This window comes from Rutidosis leptorrhynchoides, chromosome 3 (assembly GCF_046630445.1).
Source record: "Rutidosis leptorrhynchoides isolate AG116_Rl617_1_P2 chromosome 3, CSIRO_AGI_Rlap_v1, whole genome shotgun sequence".
Taxonomy (NCBI): domain Eukaryota; kingdom Viridiplantae; phylum Streptophyta; class Magnoliopsida; order Asterales; family Asteraceae; genus Rutidosis; species Rutidosis leptorrhynchoides.
Window position 1 is genome coordinate 600,059,405 of NC_092335.1, and position 15,403 is coordinate 600,074,807.

Sequence of the window (15,403 nt, forward strand, 5' to 3'; positions counted from 1 at the left end):
AAAAGTTGCGCCTAAAGGTCTAAAGGTAAATGCAATTTTATTCAGAAAACGGCAATTACTTAAAGGCACTAAAATCTATTTAAAACTAAAGCGAAAAACGACGTCGCAAAATTCCAAAGCGCCTAAATCTTAATCTAAAGAAAAAGCACTTAAGAGATTTTACGGCAAAGCCTAAGAATCTATACATATAAAATAACTACGGCAAAACTAATTTTAAAACTAATTGCGAACGAAAAATATACAAAATATTACAATTACACTAAATAAAAGGATACAAATTATAAAAAGTGATAAAATTACTTATTTTTATAAAAAAAAATATTATTTTTATATTTTTATTTTTATATTTTATAAAAGTATTAATTTATTATATATTAAAACTAAATATAATTAATTATAACTAATTAATTTAAAAACTTAAACTAAATAATAATAATAATAATAAAGTAAATAGGGTTAAATAATAATAATAATAATTAATAATACCCCGTAATTAATGCTTTTTAGGGTTTCTTTGTGGCCTGACAGGGCGGCTCCACGAGTCGTGGAGTTTTAAGCCTGCAAACTCCGCGAGTCGTGGAGTTTGAAAAACGTTTTTTTTTTAATTTTATATTATTTTTCTAAAAATATATTTATACAAAAATAAATTAAAAATATAGCGTTTCGCCAATTTCCCCGGCAGCGGTGCCAAAAACTTGATAGTTAAAGCTAAGGGGTATAAAATACTATTAAATTTTACAATGAAATACTATTAAATACGATACAATTTTATACAAGATATTTATTTATTTATAGAATGGATATACTTAAACCTTGCTACAACACTATAGGCAGTGTACCTAATCGTAGAGTAGTATAGTTTTTAGTAAGTCCGGTTCGTTCCACAGGGAGACGGTTACACTATATTTTTAAACAACTATATTTGTACAAAAATATATAAATATATATATAATAATATATAAAAGGGGGGTTTACCGTTTAATGACCGGTTTGTCGATTTTATATTTTAAGCGAAGCGTAAAGTAAATTTAATTAACAAAATAAAATAAATAACAAAAAATATAAATGACGAATAATTAAAGGTGCGATGAAATATAAAATAAAATAATTATGCTTATTTAAACTTCCGTAATCATGATATTTGACGTGTTGATTTTAATTTTATGCCCATGGGTTAATTGTCCTTTGTCCTGGATTATTTAATATGTCCGTCTGGTTTTTGTCCATAACAGTCCATCAGTCATAAATATAAAGTGCGAGTATCCTCGTCAAATTATCCTTATACCCAAAGTTAAATATTCCAACTAATTGGGGACTTAAACTGTAACAAGTTTTTAATACTTTGTTTAATAATTACACTAGGATATCGACTGCGTGTAACCCAAGGTTTTAATACTTTGTTAACAATTACGCCAAGTGTCCTTGTACATAATTTTACCCCTGTTTTAATAATTCCATAGACTATTAATCCATTCCCGTGTCCGGTTAAATGAACGATTATTCGTACATATAAATACCCCGCCCATCGTGTCCGATCGAGTGTATATGGTTATTTATAGGGACGTCCAATTGTAAATCTTTATATTAAAATTAACAAACTATCATTTAGTTAAACAAATATAAAGCCCATTAATAGCCCATAGTCTAATTTCCACAAGTGTCGTTCTTTTGTCCAAACCCCAATTATGGTACAAAGCCCAATTACCCAATTTTAGTATTTTAGCCCAACATCATGATTACTTCGTCTTAAATAAGCATAATAATAACTTAAGTATGAGACATTAATTTAAAAAGGAGAACATCGCTTACATTGATTATTTATCGCGTAGTGGTACACGGACAGAATTTCGACTTTAAAACCCGTAAAATAACCTTTACATAACCCGAACTAATCTAATATAAAACTACCCTATACTATATATATATATTATATATTTATTTATTTATTATTTAGTATAATTATTATTATTTATATTTTTTTATCGAACGAATGCATGGCCTTTTATAGGCGTTTTGATTTCTGACAGCTCCGCGAGTCGTGGAGTTTTTGGCCTTCAAACTCCGCGAGTCGTGGAGTTTGAAAATCCAGCTCAGGATCCTTTGTATCATAGCTTGTCGACATGATTATATATATATTTATAATATATAAATAATTTATATAATTATTTATATATTATATTTTATTTTTGTGCATAGTTGACTCATAATTTTTGGTCCATTGCGTCGGGCGTTGATAGTTGACTCATGTCCCGGTTCCGGATTTTCGAACGTCCTTGCGTACAATTTAATATCTTGTACTTTGCGTTTTGTAACTTGTACTCTTGTAATTTTTAGACGTTTCTCATCATTAAATTGAACCACTTGGATTGTATCTTGTACATTTGAGCTTTTTGGATGTTTTTGTCTTCAAATCTTCGTTTTCGCCTTTTGTCTTCGCACTTATTTAATATAAATGATTACAACTTAAAATAGGACAATTACAAATAAATAATTTACATATTGGGAGGATATTGCTACTAAATATATGTTCATTTAGAGCACTATCAATATGTAAATTGTGTATTGAAAAGTACCAATCTAAATTCTATAATCTATTTCATATCAAAAATCATCTTTCTAATTATACAAGATGGATCCCGCATCAAGTTCGAATTCCTTAGATTCCGACAGCTATTCCAATATGGAATTCGACCTGAGCTCCGAAAGCAGCGTAATTGGAATGAATCAACCAATTAGTCATCATCTATTATGGATGAATTGGGGATGGGTTTGTAGCTTACTTAATCATTGGAGATAAGAAGAAGGTGATCCCTTCCATCCACCACATTGCCCTATTGGCGAAGAACCTGAAGCACTTACCGGTGAACCTGTTCGTAATACCATTTTCTCTCTCATTTCCTGAGTATCTCGTCACGATTATATACTATCCCATATTCTAGATCTTATTCGTCCGCTCGTTCGAACCGACAATCATCCCGGTGTAGTAGCAGAAGTTAACGAGCTTCGCGCTAGAGTATTGGCTTTGGAGAATATGGTGCAAAGGTTACAATGTAGAGACCCGTCCTAATCCATCCGGACGAAGTCCATATTGATTACAAACGATTCACAACAGTTGATTACATCGCGAGGTAATTGACCTCTATATGATATATTTTACAAACATTGCATTCGTTTTTAAAAGACAAACTTTCATTACATCGACAGTTGACAGGCATGTATAGCATTTCATAATATATCCAAATATAATTGACTTAATAATAATCTTGATGAACTCAAAGACTCGAATGCAACGTCTTTTGAAATATGTCATGATTGACTCCAAGAAATATCTCTAATATGAGCAAATGCACAGCGGAAGATTTCTTTCGTACCTGAGAATAAACATGCTTTAAAGTGTCAACCAAAAGGTTGGTGAGTTCATTAGTTTAACATAAATAATCATTTCATAGTTTTAATAGACCACAAGATTTCATATTTCCATTTCTCATAAACATACGTCCCATGCATAGAGAAAAAAATATCATTCATATGGATTGAACACCTGGTAACCGACATTCACAATATGCATATAAGAATATCCCCATCATTCCGGGATCCTCCTTCGGACATGATATAAATTTCGAAGTACTAAAGCATCCGGTACTTTGGATGGGGCTTGTTGGGCCCGATAGATCTATCTTTAGGATTCGCGTCAATTAGGGTGTCCGTTCTCTAATTCTTAGATTACCAGACTTAATAAAAAGGGGCATATTCGATTTCGATAATTCAACCATAGAATGTAGTTTCACGTACTTGTGTCTATTTCGTAAAACAATTATAAAAACAGCGCATGTATTCTCAGTCCCAATAATATATATATTGCAAAAGCATTTAAAAAGGGAGTAATGAAACTCACCATATTGTATTTCGTAGTAAAATACATATAACGTCATTGAACAAGTGAAAGGTTGGCCTCAGATTCACGAACCTATATTATTTGTATATATTTATTTGTTGGTCAATATTTGTTCTAACAATTTAGGTTAAGTCATAGTGTACCACAATCCTAATGCTCGAGACTATATGCAAAAGTCAACAAAAGTCAATTTGACTCAAAATGTTTTCCAAAATTTATACATGATTATTATATTTTAAATATCGTCGTTTTATATTTTTACATATTTTTAAAATATTTTACTAAAGTAAATAATACTATTCATTTATTAATAATTAAAATATAATTTTATATATCTTAAGTAATAAAATTTATAAGGTTCATTTAATATCATAAAATATTATGATAGGTTTTATTAAAGTAATTATATTATTTGTGTTACATATTTATTTGATATAATAACATTGATAAATAAAATTTATATTATTTTGTAAGAATAATTATTATTATCTTATTAATAAAAATATTAATTTTTATATTTACTAAAAATGATATTATTAAAAATGATAATTTCTAATTCATGATATTAGTGAAATTTATATTAACAATGTTATTCCTATTAAAAATAATATCTTTTGTAAAAATGATATTTTTTTATATTAATAATACCTTTAATAATAATAGTGATAAAAATAATAAAAAATGATAATTTTATCTAAATCAGTTTCTTACAATATTTTAAATTTCATCATGATACTCATACTCATTATTTCCTAATTGATTTGTTAGTAGCTTTTAAGTCGTCTTTTATATCGTATTCCTTTTAATGATAATAATAGTAATTATAATAATTAAGTGTTACTTAATATTATACACTAATAATAATAAATATTATGATAATGATATTACTAATAACTATTTTAATGGTGATAATAATAATAATACTAATTATACTTTTAATGATAGTAATAATAATAAAAATAACAATTTTTAATGATAATACTTTTTATTGATAATAATAATAATAATAATAATAATAATAATAATAATAATAATAATAATAATAATAATAATAATAATAATAATAATAATAATAATAATAATAATAATAATTTGATAAAAACTAGAATGACGATAACAACGACGATAATAATAATCATTTTTAATAATAATATTAAAAATTCCATTGACTATAACTTCTAATCCGTTCATCGAAACCATTCGACATCTAAAGGAAAAGTTCTTAATTTTTCACTAGCTTTCCAAAGACATTCATATCTTATACCTTATCTCAAACACAGGTGTAACTAATTTAAGATTCAACATAACCTATCTAAGGGCACTATAAAAAGTTCAAGCATACATAATCCTATTTTCTCGAGCACTAGTCAGGGATACACTATTAGTATGTAAAAATTAAATTATGAGTACTCACGTATCAATATTGAGATTCAATATTGCAGGAAAGGTACGTTGAAATGTCCCGTTCTTATTGATTAAAAACGTTCCATATTAATTGATTTCGTTGCGAGGTTTTGACCTCTATATGAGACATTTTTCAAAGACTGCATTCATTTTTAAACAAACCCTAACCTTTATTTCATCAATAAAGGTTTAAAAAGCTTTACGTAGATTATCAAATAATGATAATCTAAAATATCCTGTTTACACACGACCATTACATAATGGTTTACAATACAAATATGTTACAAAAAAAATAAGTTTCTTGAATGCAGTTTTTACACAATATCATACAAGCATGGACTCCAAATCTTGTCCTTATTTAAGTATGCAACAGCGGAAGCTCTTAATAATCACCTGAGAATAAACATGCTTAAAACGTCAACAAAAATGTTGGTGAGTTATAGGTTTAACCTATATATATCAAATCATAATAATAGACCACAAGATTTCATATTTCAATACACATCCCATACATAGAGATAAAAATCATTCATATGGTGAACACCTGGTAACCGACATTAACAAGATGCATATATAAGAATATCCCCATCATTCCGGGACACCCTTCGGATATGATATAAATTTCGAAGTACTAAAGCATCCGGTACTTTGGATGGGGTTTGTTAAGCCCAATAGATCTATCTTTAGGATTCGCGTCAATTAGGGTGTCTGTTCCCTAATTCTTAGATTACCAGACTTAATAAAAAGGGGCATATTCGATTTCGATAATTCAACCATAGAATGTAGTTTCACGTACTTGTGTCTATTTTGTAAATCATTTATAAAACCTGCATGTATTCTCATCCCAAAAATATTAGATTTTAAAAGTGGGACTATAACTCACTTTCACAGATTTTTACTTCGTCGGGAAGTAAGACTTGGCCACTGGTTGATTCACGAACCTATAACAATATATACATATATATCAAAGTATGTTCAAAATATATTTACAACACTTTTAATATATTTTGATGTTTTAAGTTTATTAAGTCAGCTGTCCTCGTTAGTAACCTACAACTAGTTGTCCACAGTTAGATGTACAGAAATAAATCGATAAATATTATCTTGAATCAATCCACGACCCAGTGTATACGTATCTCAGTATTGATCACAACTCAAACTATATATATTTTGGAATCAACCTCAACCCTGTATAGCTAACTCCAACATTCACATATAGAGTGTCTATGGTTGTTCCTAAATATATATAGATGTGTCGACATGATAGGTCGAAACATTGTATACGTGTCTATGGTATCTCAAGATTACATAATATATAATACAAGTTGATTAAGTTATGGTTGGAATAGATTTGTTACCAATTTTCACGTAGCTAAAATGAGAAAAATTATCCAATCTTGTTTTACCCATAACTTCTTCATTTTAAATCCGTTTTGAGTGAATCAAATTGCTATGGTTTCATATTAAACTCTATTTTATGAATCTAAACAAAAAAAGTATAGGTTTCTAGTCGGAAAAATAAGTTACAAGTCGTTTTTGTAAAGGTAGTCATTTCAGTCGAAAGAACGACGTCTAGATGACCATTTTAGAAAACATACTTCCACTTTGAGTTTAACCATAATTTTTGGATATAGTTTCATGTTCATAATAAAAATCATTTTCTCAGAATAACAACTTTTAAATCAAAGTTTATCATAGTTTTTAATTAACTAACCCAAAACAGCCCGCGGTGTTACTACGACGGCGTAAATCCGGTTTTACGGTGTTTTTCGTGTTTCCAGGTTTTAAATCATTAAGTTAGCATATCATATAGATATAGAACATGTGTTTAGTTAATTTTAAAAGTCAAGTTAGAAGGATTAACTTTTGTTTGCGAACAAGTTTAGAATTAACTAAACTATGTTCTAGTGATTACGAGTTTAAACCTTCGAATAAGATAGTTTTATATATATGAATCGAATGATGTTATGAACATCATTACTACCTCAAGTTTAGTAGGTAAACCTACTGGAAGTGACAAGAAATGATCTAGCTTCAAAGGATCTTGGATGGCTTGAAAGTTCTTGAAGTAGGATCATGACACAAAAACAAGTTCAAGTAAGATTTTTGCTCGAATTAAGATAGTTTATAGTTATAGAAATTGAATCAAAGTTTGAATATGAATATTACCTTGAATAAGAAAGATAACCTACTGTATATAACAAAGGTTTCTTGATCTTAGATGATTACTTGGAATGGATTAGGAAGCTTGGAAGTAAATTAGTAAACTTGAAGGGATTTTTGAAGTGTTCTTGAAGTGTTCTTCCTATGATGATTATAGCTTGATTCTTGAAGTGATTTTTGATGAAGATGATGATTAACTACTGGAAAAATACGTTCATAATAGTGTGGGTGTGTTGAGAGAGAATTAGAAAGAGAATTGGAAGTGAAATGGAGTGAATGATGAGTGGTAATTGGTGAGTGGTGAGTGGGGTTAAAAGGAGTTCTAGTTAGTTGACTAGCTCATGGTAGAAGTTAAAATTGATTAGTCATACATGACATAATCAAGAGTGGAATCCCATGCTAGTTCCTATTGGTATATACTCATAGTAAGTACGTTTTGAAGCTGTGTATAATACGGGTAAGAATACGACTAGAATTCTTGATGAAAGAAAAGAATGGAAAAGTAACTGTAATCATTTTCGTTAAGTATGAGTGTTTTGATATATGTCTTGAAGTCTTCCAAAAGTATTTTAATACATCTAAATACACTACATGTATATACATTTTAACTGAGTCGTTAAGTCATCGTTAGTCGTTACATGTAAGTGTTGTTTTGAAACCTTTAAGTTAACGATCTCAATTAATGTTGTTAACCCATTGTTTATTATATCTAATGAGATGTTAAATTATTATATTATCATGATATTATGATATATTAATATATCTTAATATGATATATATACATTTAAATGTCGTTACAATGATAATCGTTACATATATGTCTCGTTTCGAAATCCTTAAGTTAGTAGTCTTGTTTATATGTATATAACTCATTATTAATATACTTATGGAGATACTTACTTATCATAATCTCATGTTAACCATATGTATATCCATATATATATCGTCATATCGTTTTTACAAGTTTTAACGTTCGTGAATCGCCGGTCAACTTGGGTGGTCAATTGTCTATATGAAACATATTTCAATTAATCAAGTCTTAACAAGTTTGATTGCTTAACATGTTGGAAACATTTAATCATGTAAACATCAATCTCAATTAATATATATAAACATGGAAAAGTTCGGGTCACTACAGTACCTACCCGTTAAATAAATTTCGTCCCGAAATTTTAAGCTGTTGAAGGTGTTGACGAATCTTCTGGAAATAGATGCGGGTATTTCTTCTTCATCTGATCTTCACGCTCCCAGGTGAACTCGGGTCCTCTACGAGCATTCCATCGAACCTTAACAATTGGTATCTTGTTTTGCTTAAGTCTTTTAACCTCACGATCCATTATTTCGACGGGTTCTTCGATGAATTGGAGTTTTTCGTTGATTTGGATTTCATCTAACGGAATAGTGAGATCTTCTTTAGCAAAACATTTCTTCAAATTCGAGACGTGGAAAGTGTTATGTACAGCCGCGAGTTGTTGAGGTAACTCAAGTCGGTAAGCTACTGGTCCGACACGATCAATAATCTTGAATGGTCCAATATACCTTGGATTTAATTTCCCTCGTTTACCAAATCGAACAACGCCTTTCCAAGGTGCAACTTTAAGCATGACCATCTCTCCAATTTCAAATTCTATATCTTTTCTTTTAATGTCAGCGTAGCTCTTTTGTCGACTTTGGGCAGTTTTCAACCGTTGTTGAATTTGGATGATCTTCTCGGTAGTTTCTTGTATAATCTCCGGACCCGTAATCTGTCTATCCCCCACTTCACTCCAACAGATTGGAGACCTGCACTTTCTACCATAAAGTGCTTCAAACGGCGCCATCTCAATGCTTGAATGGTAGCTGTTGTTGTAGGAAAATTCTGCTAATGGTAGATGTCGATCCCAACTGTTTCCGAAATCAATAACACATGCTCGTAGCATGTCTTCAAGCGTTTGTATCGTCCTTTCGCTCTGCCCATCTGTTTGTGGATGATAGGCAGTACTCATGTCTAGACGAGTTCCTAATGCTTGCTGTAAAGTCTGCCAGAATCTTGAAATAAATCTGCCATCCCTATCAGAGATAATAGAGATTGGTATTCCATGTCTAGAGACGACTTCCTTCAGATACAGTCGTGCTAACTTCTCCATCTTGTCATCTTCTCTTATTGGCAGGAAGTGTGCTGATTTGGTGAGACGATCAACTATTACCCAAATAGTATCAAAACCACTTGCAGTCCTTGGCAATTTAGTGATGAAATCCATGGTAATGTTTTCCCATTTCCATTCCGGGATTTCGGGTTGTTGAAGTAGACCTGATGGTTTCTGATGCTCAGCTTTGACCTTAGAACACGTCAAACATTCTCCTACGTATTTAGCAACATCGGCTTTCATACCCGGCCACCAAAAATGTTTCTTGAGATCCTTGTACATCTTCCCCGTTCCAGGATGTATTGAGTATCTGGTTTTATGAGCTTCTCTAAGTACCATTTCTCTCATATCTCCAAATCTTGGTACCCAAATCCTTTCAGCCCTATACCGGGTTCCGTCTTCCCGAATATTAAGATGCTTCTTCGATCCTTTGGGTATTTCATCCTTTAAATTTCCTTCTTTTAAAACTCCTTGTTGCGCCTCCTTTATTTGAGTAGTAATGTTATTATGAATCATTATATTCATAGATTTTACTCGAATGGGTTCTCTGTCCTTCCTGCTCAAGGCATCGGCTACCACATTTGCCTTCCCCGGGTGGTAACGAATCTCAAAGTCGTAATCATTCAACAATTCAATCCACCTACGCTGCCTCATATTCAGTTGTTTCTGATTAAATATGTGTTGAAGACTTTTGTGGTCGGTATATATAATACTTTTGACCCCATATAAGTAGTGCCTCCAAGTCTTTAATGCAAAAACAACCGCGCCTAATTCCAAATCATGCGTCGTATAATTTTGTTCGTGAATCTTCAATTGTCTAGACGCATAAGCAATCACCTTCGTTCGTTGCATTAATACACAACCGAGACCTTGCTTTGATGCGTCACAATAAATCACAAAATCATCATTCCCTTCAGGCAATGACAATATAGGTGCCGTAGTTAGCTTTTTCTTCAATAACTGAAACGCTTTCTCTTGTTCATCATTCCATTCAAATTTCTTCCCTTTATGCGTTAATGCAGTCAAGGGTTTTGCTATTCTGGAAAAGTCTTGGATGAACCTTCTGTAGTAACCAGCTAGTCCTAAAAATTGGCGTATGTGTTTCGGAGTTTTCGGGGTTTCCCACTTTTCAACAGTTTCTATCTTTGCCGGATCCACCTTAATACCTTCTTTGTTCACTATGTGACCGAGGAATTGAACTTCTTCCAACCAAAATGCACACTTTGAAAACTTAGCGTACAATTCTTCCTTCCTTAATACTTCTAACACCTTTCTCAAATGTTCACCGTGTTCTTGGTCATTCTTTGAGTAAATAAGTATGTCATCAATGAAAACAATGACAAACTTGTCAAGGTATGGTCCACACACTCGGTTCATAAGGTCCATGAACACAGCTGGTGCATTAGTTAAACCAAACGGCATGACCATAAACTCGTAATGACCGTAACGTGTTCTGAAAGCAGTCTTTGGAATATCATCTTCTTTCACCCGCATTTGATGATACCCGGAACGTAAGTCAATCTTTGAATAAACAGACGAGCCTTGTAGTTGATCAAATAAGTCGTCGATTCTCGGTAGTGGGTAGCGGTTCTTGATGGTAAGTTTGTTCAACTCTCGGTAGTCGATACACAACCTGAATGTACCATCTTTCTTCTTGACAAACAAAACAGGAGCTCCCCACGGTGATGTGCTTGGTCGAATGAAACCACGCTCTAAAAGTTCTTGTAATTGGCTTTGCAGTTCTTTCATCTCGCTGGGTGCGAGTCTGTAAGGAGCACGAGCTATTGGTGCAGCTCCTGGTACAAGATCTATTTGAAATTCAACGGATCGCTGTGGGGGTAATCCCGGTAATTCTTTCGGAAATACATCGGGAAATTCTTTTGCAATGGGAACATCATTGATGCTCTTTTCTTCAGTTTGTACTTTCTCGACGTGTGCTAGAACAGCATAGCAACCTTTTCTTATTAGTTTTTGTGCCTTCAAATTACTAATAAGATGTAGCTTCGTGTTGCCCTTTTCTCCGTACACCATTAAGGGTTTTCCTTTTTCTCGTATAATGCGAATTGCATTTTTGTAACAAACGATCTCTGCTTTCACTTCTTTCAACCAGTCCATACCGATTATCACATCAAAACTCCCTAACTCTACTGGTATCAAATCAATCTTAAATGTTTCGCTAACCAGTTTAATTTCTCGATTCCGACATATATTATCTGCTGAAATTAATTTACCATTTGCTAATTCGAGTAAAAATTTACTATCCAAAGGCGTCAATGGACAACTTAATTTAGCACAAAAATCTCTACTCATATAGCTTCTATCCGCACCCGAATCAAATAAAACGTAAGCAGATTTATTGTCAATAAGAAACGTACCCGTAACAAGCTCCGGGTCTTCCTGTGCCTCTGCCGCATTAATATTGAAAACTCTTCCGCGGCCTTGTCCATTCGTGTTCTCCTGGTTCGGGCAATTTCTAATAATGTGGCCCGGTTTTCCACATTTATAACAAACTACATTGGCATAACTTGCTCCGACACTACTTGCTCCGCCATTACTCGTTCCGACACCATTTGTTCCTTTCGTTCTATTAACCCCTGGTCCGTAGACCTCACACTTCGCCGCGCTATGACCATTTCTTTTACACTTGTTGCAAAATTTGGTGCAGAACCCCGAGTGATTCTTTTCACACCTTTGGCATAGCTGCTTCTGATTGTTGTTGTTGTTGCGGTTATTATTGTTGTTGGGATGATTGTTGTAGTTGCTGTTGCTGTTGTTGTTGTTGTTGTTGTTGTTGTTGTTGTTGTTGAGCCGTTTGTTGTAGTTGCGATTGATGTTGCGATTGTTGTTGTTGTTGTATTGGTGATTCTTATCACCATTTTCCTCCCACTTTCTTTTGACTTGCTTCACATTGGCCTCTTCAGCAGTCTGTTCTTTAATTCTTTCTTCAATCTGGTTCACTAGTTTGTGAGCCATTCTACATGCCTGTTGTATGGAGGCGGGCTCGTGTGAACTTATATCTACTTGGATTCTTTCTGGTAATCCTTTCACAAACGCGTCGATCTTTTCTTCCTCATCTTCGAATGCTCCCGGACACAATAGGCACAATTCTGTGAATCGTCTTTCATACGTGGTAATATCAAATCCTTGGGTTCGTAACCCTCTAAGTTCTGTCTTGAGCTTATTGACCTCGGTTCTGGGACGGTACTTTTCGTTCATCAAGTGCTTGAATGCTGACCACGGTAGTGCGTACGCATCATCTTGTCCCACTTGCTCTAGATAGGTATTCCACCATGTTAACGCAGAACCTGTAAAGGTATGCGTAGCGTACTTCACTTTGTCCTCTTCAGTACACTTACTTATGGCAAACACCGATTCGACCTTCTCGGTCCACCGTTTCAATCCGATCGGTCCTTCGGTTCCATCAAATTCCAAAGGTTTGCAGGCAGTGAATTCTTTGTAGGTGCATCCTACACGATTTCCTGTACTGCCAGATCCAAGGTTATTGTTGGTATATAGCGCAGCCTGTACTGCGGCTATGTTTGAAGCTAGAAAAGTACGGAATTCCTCTTCATTCATATTCACGGTGTGTCGAGTAGTCGGTGCCATTTCCTTCAAAATAGTTAAATGGAACAAGTTAATCATACAGAATATTAAGAGTAGTTAATAGTATTTCGTAGCATAATATGAACTCATTTATAAAAGCTTTTTCTTCATATTAGCGTTTTATAAGTTTAAATTCGGGTAGTACCTACCCGTTAAGTTCATACTTAGTAGCTAATATACAATTCAACTACTACAATTCTATATGAAAAACTGATTGTAATAATATTTCGCGTTCAAACTTTTACACAATATTTTACAAACTTACAATACCGCTTATTTTACATATAGCATGAAATATAGCACACAATAAATTTGATACAAGATGGTTGTGAAGATAATTCTAGCTAGTACACAAGTCGTTCAGCAAAGGCAATAAAGACACGTAATTCATACGTCCAGAAACAAGTCATGCATTCTGGTTTTACTAGGATTACTTCCTATCCTTGGTCTTGTGGAACATAACCGTTATGGCCATTGATAAGACAGCGTGTTGTAACGTCGTCAAAGGGACGAGGGTTACGTAATGACCAACAGTCTCGTAATAACCTAAAAACCTCATTTCTTACCCCAGTTACCGACTCCGTCACTTGAGGGAACGTTTTGTTTAATAGTTGTAGCCCGATGTTCTTGTTCTCACTTTGGTGAGAAGCGAACATTACTAACCCGTAAGCATAACATGCTTCTTTATGTTGCATGTTAGCCGCTTTTTCTAAATCACGAAGTCCTATATTTGGATATACTGAGTCAAAATAATTTCTTAACCCGTTGCGTAAAATAGCATTTGGGTTCCCCGCAATATATGCGTCAAAGTAAACACATCGTAACTTATGGATTTCCCAATGTGATATCCCCCATCTTCCGAACGAAAGCCTTTTATAAACCAAATCATTCTTGGAACGTTCTTCGAATGTCTTACAAACTGATCTCGCCTTAAATAGTTGTGCCGAGGAATTCTGACCGACTCTAGACAAGATTTCATCAATCATGTCTCCGGGTAGGTCTCTTAAAATATTGGGTTGTCTATCCATTTTGTGTTTTTATACTGTAAAATAGACAAGAGTTAGATTCATAAAAAAAATACTTATTAATACAAGCAATTTTTACATATATCATAAAGCATAAGCACACTATATTACATATATTACACCACACGAATACAACTATCTTATTCCGACTCGCTTGTTTCTTCTTCTTTGGTTTTGGTTCGTTTTCCCAAGTTTCTAGGGATATATGATGTTCCCCTAATACGAGCCGTTATTTTCCACATTGGTTTAGAAAAACCTGGTGGTTTAGAGGTTCCCGGGTCATTGTTACAACTTAAGGACTTCGGGGGTTGACGATACATATAAAGTTCATCGGGGTTGGAATTAGATTTCTCTATTTTTATGTCCTTTCCCTTATTATTTTCTTTTGCCTTTTTAAATTCAGTTGGGGTAATTTCTATAACATCATCGGAATTCTCGTCGGAATCCGATTCATCGGAGAATTGGTAATCCTCCCAATATTTTGCTTCCTTAGCGGAAACACCATTGACCATAATTAACCTTGGTCGGTTGGTTGAGGATTTTCTTTTACTTAACCGTTTTATTATTTCCCCCACCGGTTCTATTTCTTCATCCGGTTCCGATTCTTCTTCCGATTCCGATTCTTCTTCTGGTTCCGACTCTTCTTCCGGTTCCTCTTCGGGAACTTGTGAATCAGTCCACGAATCATTCCAATTTACATTTGACTCTTCATTATTATTAGGTGAGTCAATGAGACTTGTTCTAGAGGTAGACATCTATCACATAATATCAAACGCGTTAAGAGATTAATATATCACATAATATTCACATGTTAAAAATATATAGTTTCCAACAAAATTTGTTAAGCAATCATTTTTCAAGTAAACACGGTCGAAGTCCAGACTCACTAATGCATCCTAACAAACTAGATAAGACACACTAATGCAAAATTCTGGTTCTCTAAGACCATCGCTCTGATACCAACTGAAATGTCCCGTTCTTATTGATTAAAAACGTTCCATATTAATTGATTTCGTTGCGAGGTTTTGACCTCTATATGAGACATTTTTCAAAGACTGCATTCATTTTTAAACAAACCCTAACCTTTATTTCATCAATAAAGGTTTAAAAAGCTTTACGTAGATTATCAAATAATGATAATCTAAAATATCCTGTTTACACACGACCATTACATAATGGTTTACAAT